Source organism: Harpegnathos saltator, unplaced genomic scaffold (genome assembly GCF_003227715.2).
Source record: "Harpegnathos saltator strain DR-91 unplaced genomic scaffold, Hsal_v8.6 scaffold433, whole genome shotgun sequence".
NCBI lineage: Eukaryota > Metazoa > Arthropoda > Insecta > Hymenoptera > Formicidae > Harpegnathos > Harpegnathos saltator.
In genome coordinates, this window is record NW_020230243.1 from 327,255 (window position 1) to 337,500 (window position 10,246).

At 37.5% G+C, this 10,246-nt stretch overlaps 1 protein-coding gene across 5 annotated transcripts in view; it reads left to right on the top strand.

Annotated features, from left to right (window-relative positions):
- Pfas (phosphoribosylformylglycinamidine synthase) overlaps positions 1 to 10,246 on the top strand; it is a 145,214-nt gene that overhangs the window by 83,761 nt on the left and 51,207 nt on the right. The gene's annotated exons all lie outside the window — the stretch shown is intronic.

The window sequence follows — 10,246 nt, forward strand, 5'->3', positions numbered from 1 at the left end:
GCAATTCGAACCAAACGTCGAGATCTATTGTTGAAAGATGTTTTGTTGTTATATGACAATGCAAGTACTACCGTCCACATTATTCAAACGCTTGAGGAACTGCGTTTCGAAATATTGGAGCATCTTGTATATCCAGATCTAGATCTTGCTTCCTTGGAGCAATCGCTATCTATTTGGTTCATTTAAAGATGCTTTAAGAGGTCGATTTACCATAAATCAACATGTGCAAAAAGCAGTGTATACATGGATAAGGAACAAACTAAAAACATTTTTGTCCAAAGGTATACACAATCGATGAATGTAGAATGAATATAGAATGTTAGAATAAGTACATTAAAAACAAGGGAATAATGCAAATGTACATTCTATACTGTTCTAATAAATTAGAGAAATAAAAAAATACAGTGCAGATCATTATTGATTTATCTTTGTACGAGGGCTGTTTGCTAAATTAGTGACTTTGAAATGAAAGAAATGAAAGAATTTTTTTTATCGAAATTCGATTTATTTTTCGATATAATCTCTTTTTAGTTCAATATACTTTGCTCAACGGATTTCTAACTTCTGTAAGCCTTTCAAAAGATACGATTTCTCAAATTCTGCAGGCGTTTGTTTTAGCGATGACTTTCTCGTTTGATGCGAATGTTTTTCCATCGAGTCATTTCTTCATGTTTGCAAAAAGAAAGAAGTTGCAAAGAAAATGTGGAGAATAGGATGGATGAGGGAGCAGTTCGTAGCGTAATTCGATAATTTTAGCCATGGCAATTGCAAACGTGTGAGTTGGTGCATTATCGTGGTGAAAGAGAATTTTTTCTTCGTCAAATAGAACAAGCATGTAGCCACTTGGGCTACGGTAAGGATGTTTGATTTCAAATTGATTTTTCAGGAAATCGATCTTTTATCAACGAAAATCGATTATTTTTAATCGATTATTATCAATTCGAATTTTACGTAAATCGATTCTTTTAATAAAAAATCGATTTTCGATTTGTCATATATAAAAACTGTTATTTATAAGCTATGTTCTGAAACAATGCTGACAGTATTGCTACTGAAACCAGCATATTAGCCGCTCCAAAATCGTTAATACTAGTGCAACTAACAAGGGGAGGACGCATCGACCGGGAAACGGTTTGGAATGAAACTTATGGAGTTAATAGTACTTGACTACCAATAACTCATGGTAATAGCATACAACGCAATACCTCTTCGTTTTCGAGAAAAAACGGTCTAAAAAAAAGAGCCGACATAAGTATACGAGTTAGTAAGAAAGGTATTCAACGAAGCGGCGTATCGCAGCAGCGAAGGTAACGGACTATCAAGCTGACGGCTAAGGTTCAATACCTACTGTATGGTTTTTTTTATTCTGTAAGCATAAAAATGGAACAGAAAACATTAATAAATAATAAAACTACGTTTCTTAAATATATTAGTGTTTGTTAAATATATTATTAATGATTTAAATTGCAAAAAAACCGTTAATTTTATCTATAAAATATATAGTGTATGAGAAAATTTTTATATAATAATTGCAATGGAAATAGGAGTAAAAATATATTAAGTTGTTATAATGATTATATAAAGGTGTAGTTAAAAGAACAGTAGTTAAACGGTATTATATTCATATTATATATTCATATTGTTTTTTATATATATAAGATACATAAAGCCATACAAAGACACATATAAAAATAGAAATATAAAAGAATATGCATATACATGTTACATTACATCTTCATTATCGGCATCGTTACCGTCTTTATATCCAAAACATTTGTTTGGATGATATATATCGTAAAAACATTTAAAACAAAAGCATATAGCGTACTAAGCACATTTTATAAAAGAAATCTCTGTACAGGGGCACTTCTGCTTTGCAATTGTTGGTGGAAAGCAAATATCGTTAACATTTGAAAAAAATTTTCTTTCTTCCAATAATTTTGCAGCGTACCAAGCATATTTAATCATATTTTCAAAAGAAGGAGCGCTCAACTGATGGTGCACTATAGAATGAATTTTAATAGCATCCTCATGAGATGCTATTTCTCTTTCTTCTTTTATTAATATTGGAGCATTTTACAATCGTTTTATTAGAAGTTTGACTTATCGATAAAAATAGACATCGCATGGTTGACAAAACGGGATGCATTTCGCAGGAGTTATTTTCAGAATGCATGTTGCATCTCCATTCTTCATTCCAAAAAATTTCATGATGTAAAGCAACATCAGTTTGTCCTCCCCATGAATCAATGATTAAAAGGAATTTGTCATTTTTCACATACGATTTTAACGTTGTTTCTAAATAGTTTTATATAATTCTTTAGTTAATTTCCTGATTTGGAACAAGTAACAACAATATTACCAAATTCTGCAGTCAATTTATCAACCGATTTGGATATTATAGGACCAAATTTATTTATAGATTCTTGCATACATATATACACAAGTGGAAGCAATTTCCCCGATGCAGTCATGTTATATTGTGCCGTATACGAATGTGTAATTTTATTTAAATTTTGCTTTTTCAAGAACACTGTCTTTACTCCTTTAAACTCGAGTGATCTATTGTACGTTGTTTGATAATTGCACCCCGTCTGGTCAGTATTGATTACGAAATCCAAATTGAAATTAGGAATAATGTTTCTCGTTTGTATCTGGAATCTTTGTGCTGCTTCCATGGTTTCTTCTAGCGATCTCTCTTCGGCTAACATATTTTGTTATCTGACGCTGTTTTATTCTATGTTTCTGTTTAAAAACTTTTATTCAGGTGGAACTAGCATCGAACGAAAACGTGACCGGTTGAAAAGGAGAAGCTGCTATTAATGCCCATTGTTGCAATGTTCTTGTTGTTATCTGCAAATATTTATTATTACATGCATTAGTACATACATAAATGTATTACGTTATATATGTATATATGAAATTCTAATATATTTTTCTTGCTTTACCTGCTCGTAACAGCTTCTTGCTTCTCGAAAATGTTCAAAAGTTTCATTGTCAATTGTTTGCCATTTATCTACTCGCGTTCCTCCACTTTTCACATCTTTCTTCCATTGGACTAAATAATCTTTTCTTTTTAAACGACTTCCACCTTGTCTTTGCAGTGTCTTTAAATTCCAATGTGGATGTGTTTCAGCAAGAGCAACAATTTTTGCTTTATACTCTAAAGGAATGTAGTCTGTAGGAGGCCCTGCATAATCTGATGGATTGGAGTCTGCATCTGTCGTTGGATCGTCTGTGCACTATCAAGCTGTAAAATATAATTTACAGCTTCTTTCACTTCTAACATTAAAATAACATTAAAATCGAAGAAACATACCTCTTCGTATAGATTTTCACTATCGCTATCATCATTTAGAATGAGATCTTCATCCACCATGACATAACTGTTGTTTAAAATATCGATGACAGCATCAGAAATGCTATTTGCCATAGCTATCGACACAGAACTAATTTTCGCTGGAGGATTTTTTGATAATAATTCATTACTCCCGTAAATAGAATTTGCATATACGAGAGCATTAGTGAATTCACCTTTAAAATCTTCATTTTCAAAAGATCTTTCTTCTACCGATTCTACATCAACTATTTTGCTTGTTGAAGGATTCCCTGACATTGTTATGATATATATAATTTAAATATAATTACCGAACTGCTCTGTATTACTAGTAAATGCACACTGCTGCTTGCTCTACTGACGACTGTTCCGACGCTCGAATCATTTCGTCATTCCTAACGATCGTTTAGAATGACACAAAGGAAGTTTTTGGAGGGGGATTGCCAGAAGAGATAAAGAAATAAAGAGAAAAGAACACAACATAGAGAGTTGTTACAGAAATAAATATTTTATATATACGATATAAAATTACGAAAAATTATCTCATACTAGTTTAACCCTTTGCGGTCGGCTGATTTCGAAGAGATCGATAAACATTGATAGTTGATCTGTAAGTTGATCTAAACATTTGAATCTAGCATCGGGAGGATAGTTTTCTTTTATTATCGCTAGCCTCGTTTGCCGTGCCGCGCGCCAGGCGATCATGAATGCCAGCCTGGCGGCACCGACTTCTACGACGAATTGCGAATGCCGCCACTATGGCGGCATCGACCGCAAAGGGTTAAGAGCACTCCTATATATTTCATAACAATATTATTATTCCTATTTCCATTGCAATTATTATATAAAAATTTTCTCATACACTATATATTTTATAGATAAGATTAACGATTTTTTTGCAATTTAAATCATTAATAATATATTTAATAAACACTAATATATTTAAGAAACGTAATTTTATTATTTATTAATGTTTTTTGTTCCATTTTAATGCTTACAGAATAAAAACAAAACCATACAGCAAGGATCGAACCTTAGCCGTCAGCTCGGTAGTCCATTACATTCGCTGCTGCGCTACGCCGCTTCGTGGAATACCCTTCTTACTAACTCGTACACTTGTGTCGGCTCTTTTCTTTAGACCGTTTTTTCTCGAAAACGAAGAGGTATTGCGTCGTATGCTATTATCATGAGTTATTGGTAGTCAAGTATCAAGTACTATTAACTCCGTAAGTTTCGTTCCAAACCGTTTCCCGGTCGATGCGTCCTCGCCTTGTAAGTTTCCGGGTTTTCTTGATCAATGAAAAATGGAAAATTTCAAGAGAAATACAAAAATGGTTTATTCAAAGTATCGTCCCTCGCTAGCTATACATTTTTGCCATCTCTCTGGCAATATATGAATACCGCGACGATAAAACGACGCGTCTTTGGACCGAAACCATTCATCCAACCAATTTTGCACTTCTTCGAAATTGGCCAAGTGTTGCCCAGCCAAGCAATACGTCATCGACCGCAACAAATGATAATTGGAAGGGGCCAAGTCTGGCGAATACGGCGGGTGCGGTAGCGGTTCCTATTTCAGCGTTTTGATGGTGTCCTGGACGATGGAAGTGCGATGGCACGGAGCGTTGTCGTGGTGCAATATCACTCGTTCGTGTCTCGTCTCCCATGCCGTTTTTTTGAGCAATGCATGGTTCAAATTGATCAGTTGTTGTCGGTAGTGATGCCCATTGACAATTTCGCCCGGTTTCAGCAGCTCATAGTACACTTTTCCTTTCTGGTCCCACCAAACGCAGAGCATTGTTTTCTTTTCGAAGCGATTTGGGCGTGCTGTCGATGTTAATGCTTCGCCAGGTGAAAGTCATGATATTTTGCGTTTGGGATTCTCGAAATATATCCACTTCTCATCGCCAGTAACAATTTGATGCAGGAAACTCTTTCTTTCATGCCGCAAAAGCAAAATTTCGGAAGTGGCTTTTCGATTTTCCACTTGTCACTTGTCCACTCAGTCTACTTATGCGGCACCCATTTTCCTTCCTTTTGAATTTTTCCCATAGCATGTAAACGTTTGGAAATACCTTGGCGAGTCATGTTTAATGCCTCCGCAAGTTGATCTTGTGTTTGCGTATCATCTTCATCCAATAACGCTTGCAGATAGGCGTTCTCAATTGTTTTTGGCCTTCCGGAGCGCTCCTTGTCCTCAGTGTCGAAATCGCCACTTCTAAAGCATTTAAACCAATCTTTATAGGTAGTTTTCGATGGTGCATGTTCGCCATAGGCCTTTTCAAGCAAACGACGTGCTTCAGCTGTACTTTTTTTCAAGTTAAAACAGAAAAGCAAAGCTTCCCGCAAATGCTGTTTATTTGGCACAAAACTCGACATTTTAGTTGTTAGAAAAAATATTTTTGCGTTGTAATATGTGTTGGTATTACGACTGGTTATTGTTAACAGATGTCCAAGCTATAAAAAACACAACTTCAGACATGTATGTCGACTACATGTATCGTTAGCGCCATCCATGTGTGAAACCTGGAAACTTGGTTGCGCACCTAGTAAATGATGACGGAAAACGGAAAACATTTGCAATATCATAATTAATAATGTAATATAACCTATTTAAATAGAAAGATTGAAAATAAGTTTAGAATAGTATTCAACTTAACATCATATTTACTTAGTGCACAAAGTATCGCAAATTTTATGGAAAATAATTTTCGAAGCTCATTTTATCAGACAATGAAGAAAATATATCATATGTATCATAAGTTTTATTTTCGCTTCCGTCAATTATCATAAATTTTATTAGGGACATTTTTTATACTTCTTATTAAGGCTTTTGGGCCGGTATTCATATTCAAGTCTTATGTTTAAGATCGTCTTAAGATTACTTTCAGATACCCCGTAGCTAATGAAATAATTTGTACAGCATCTGAAGAGGAACTTAAGACAGTCTTAAATATAAAATCTGTCTATGAATACTGGCCCTGCAGTGCAATTCCCTAACTTTTTAACGACAATGTCACTAACTCAGGGTTGTCGTTACGCGGATTCAGCGACAAGGTGACGAAAAATAGTATTCTGTAATTTAGTTTAACACGTTGAGCGCCGCGTCAGCCATCGGTGGCTGACACTGGACTTTCCGTTTAGGCCGCGTCAACCACCGGTGGCTGACACTGAAATTACATTTAGGCTGTGTCTGCCACCGCTGGGTGACACTGAACATGATATAGAACTATAAAATTTACTCTTTTATGGAATTGCAGAAAATTTATTCAAAATTTACTTAATTTTGACACATTACAGGATTAGTGGATTTCATTGAAGCACGGTAAATATAAAAACGGTTCTCCTTTACAGATATTACAAAATGTGACAACTCGCTTAGTTTTTTTCGTGGCCATTTCTCTACTATCTTTTGTAATCTATTCGTAATAGGAACACCGGCCACGAATCCATAATGAAAACAAAACAGACTTGCCGCGTAACGTGTCGAATGAATGAATGCATATAGGCGGGTCATTCTAAACGTAAACACTCTTCTACTGCGATAAGAGACATTGGCCCTATAATACCAGCGCTTCTAAGTGGCGCGCGTGGCCTGATGGGGACTGCCTTCAAAATCGGCGTGGCGCTCAACGTGTTAACGATAAATGTCGTTAAAAGTCTCGATAAAGTATCGAATTTTGTCGTTAAGATATCGAGGGGTTTGGGACCCCTCAATAAGCAATAACGACAACATAACTAGGTATAACGATGCTCCAAATAGCAGTAAAGTGCGTGGAAACGCGCGAGTGTAGTATATTCGCCTATGCAGTTGATATTATAAAGAAAAAATTATAAAGAGAAATAATGAGAAATAGTTTGTGGGCAGTTACACTATAACAAAAATAAAATATTATAGATACAAATGTGTTTTACAAATTTCATATTTATTAAAATTAATATAATAAATTAAAAGGTTTGTGTGTGTGTGTTTTAATTAAGTTTAATTGATAACCATTATAACTAAATTATATCATAACCTACGAGGGTGGTCCGATAAGTACTTAGCCTACAAAAGAAAAACGAAAATTTTGGAAAAGTGGCGATTTATTTCTCAACATAGTCTCCTTTTAGCTCGATACACTTGACCCAGCGATGCTCCAACTTCTTTAACCCGTCTGAAAAATACGTTTTCTCGAGGTCTGCAAAGTAGGCCTCCGTGGCGGCGATGACCTCCTCATTCGACTCAAATTTCTGCCCGGCGAGTGACTTTTTCAAGTTTGGAAACAAAAAGAAGTCGCATGGGACCAAATCTGGAGAATACGGTGGATGGGGCAGCAGTTCGTAGCCCAATTTGACCAATTTGACCGTGGCGAGAGCGAAGGTGTGAGCCGGTGCGTTGTCATGGTGGAAGAGCACTTTTTTCTTCGCCAAATGGGGCCGTTTTTTCTGCAATTCGGCGTCGAATCGGCCCAATAATTCGGCATAGTACAGCCCTGTGACCGTTTTACCCTTCTCCAGGTAATCGATGTAGATCACACCTTATGAATCCCAGAAAACGGTGGCCATCACCTTTCCGGCCGATAGGACAGTCTTCGCCTTCTTCGGAGCACGTTCGCCGGGTGAAGTCCACTGTTTCGACTGTTCCTTGGTCTCTGGTGTGTACCAGTGGATCCATGTTTCGTCGACGGTCACGAAACGACGCAGAAACTCCTTTGGATTGCGCTTAAACAGCGTCAAACACTGCTCTGAAGTGGTCTCACAGTTGCGCTTGTTGTCCGGAGTGAGCAAACGCGGCACCCATCGCGCCGACAGCTTTCTCATGCCCAAAATTTCATGCAGGATATGACCCACGTGGTCTTTTGAGATGCCTACTGTCTCAGTTATCTCACGCACCTTCAATCGGCGGTCTGCCAATAAGAGATCGTGGATTTTTGTCATGTTATCCTCCGTGGTAGCCGTTTTCGGGGCACCTGGGCGTGGCTCATCAAAAACCGACGTGCGACCACGTTGAAACTCGTTAAACCAATTTTTGATGGTCGCCATCGAAGGAGAAGAGTCACCGTACACAGCATCCAAGCGCTCTTTGATTTCGCTGCGCGATTTCCCTTCCAAAAACAAGAATCGAATCACCGATATTGCTCTTTTTCCATTTTTCTAAAATCCGCGGACACGCCCGCTTCCACACGCAGTCAAAACAAAACTACGAGTCCGATTCGGCTGAAATTTCGACAGTAGCCGTCTACGAGAATGTACTACACGATAGTAAATTTCTCTTGCGATAGTGGCGCCATCGGGCGGTGAGGCTAAGTATTTATCGGACCGCCCTCGTATATACAGGATGTCTCAGAACTTTGGGACACGGGCTCCGTAGGGACATAGAGCTAATTGAGAGGAACAAAAAAATCCTGTACCATAATGTGAAAATCGTAATAGTTTTTTAGTAATAACCGCGTAAAGTTTGGCGTTTTCCACACCCATCGCGGCCTATAAACGTTCCGCGGCAAGCTGTGTGCGTAGAGGCTGAGCGATAACGCGCTTCGCGCTGATCGTCGCGCGGCATCAAAGCACTAAGGCGCCATCGCGACAGTCAGCGCGAGACGCGTTATCGCTCACAAGGAGATGACGCAACCTGTTTCATCGATTTCAACACGAGTCATAGCACACTCGATAGCTATGATGCCGTGTATAAACGCCCTAATAATATGCGTGAATGCGTCTTTGTTTACGAGTAATTTGCAGTTAAAGTTTGGCTCGCGGAGCCGTGCCCCACATAGGACGCAAGTTACGACACTCTTTCACGAAGCCGGCGTGGCTGAGCAGACAGAGGCTCCCGCGCCGCGAACACTTTTGCGCCGACGACGGCGTTCGAGTCCCTCCGACGACTGGTTCGTTTTTTTTTCGTATGTAAAGACATGTAATAAATATTTTTATATTGTTCTTATGTATAATTCCTTTTTTTGTTTCTACGCTATTAATCAAGGCTAATTAGGAGAGTCAGGTCTTCCAAATATGAACACAACTTTTTTATTAATTACAATAAAATGTTTTTGTCCGTATCAAAACACATACACACACACACACATAAGACAAATATAAGGCACACAAATGAAAGTTACGTATTATAAAATGTGGTCATGCTGTCGCAACTCTGCGGATAGAATGCTGTATAAAAGCATGTAAAACATAATAGTTTTTTGCACCAACTGCACGTAATGAACGCATAATTTTTTGCACAAATACACTCTTGACTATGTATAGTTGGTGGAAAATATATTCGATTGACGTTGTAAAATACCTCGCGATTGTCAACACTGACTGGACGGAAATTGTATCAAGACATCTGCAAATATGAATTCAATATAATTGATATTGTATACAAGGCCAATAACAATACGTACAAATATCTTTCCATTGCTTATACATTCAATATATTTACCTCGAAGATATTCTATTGCGTCCGTCAACTCTTCTTTCGTAATATCACATTTTGCTAGATTTTGCACATAGCTGATCGTTGCTTCATCTACAAACTTGGTTTCCATTTTTAACACGAGTTTTTCACTGTTCACGTTACGAAGACTGCCCAGAGAATGAAGCGAGCACGTCACAAAACATGAGAATCCCTCTGCGAGAAAGGGAAAGGGAAGAGGGTTCCTTTCCACTTGTAACGGTTCTAACGGCTCTCGGGTTCCTCTCACACAAAATAATCACTGTCTGGCCATTTCTTTCCCATACCATACGAAATATTTATGCGAAATAGATTTACACGAAAAAAACATTTTATTGTAATTAATAAAAAAGTTGTGTTCATATTTGAAAGACCTGACTCTCCTAATTAGCCTTGATTAATAGCGTAGAAACAAAAAAGGAATTATATAGGGTTTTTCAATAAGGGCGGGTCGATGTTGCAATGGAATAAAACAAGCT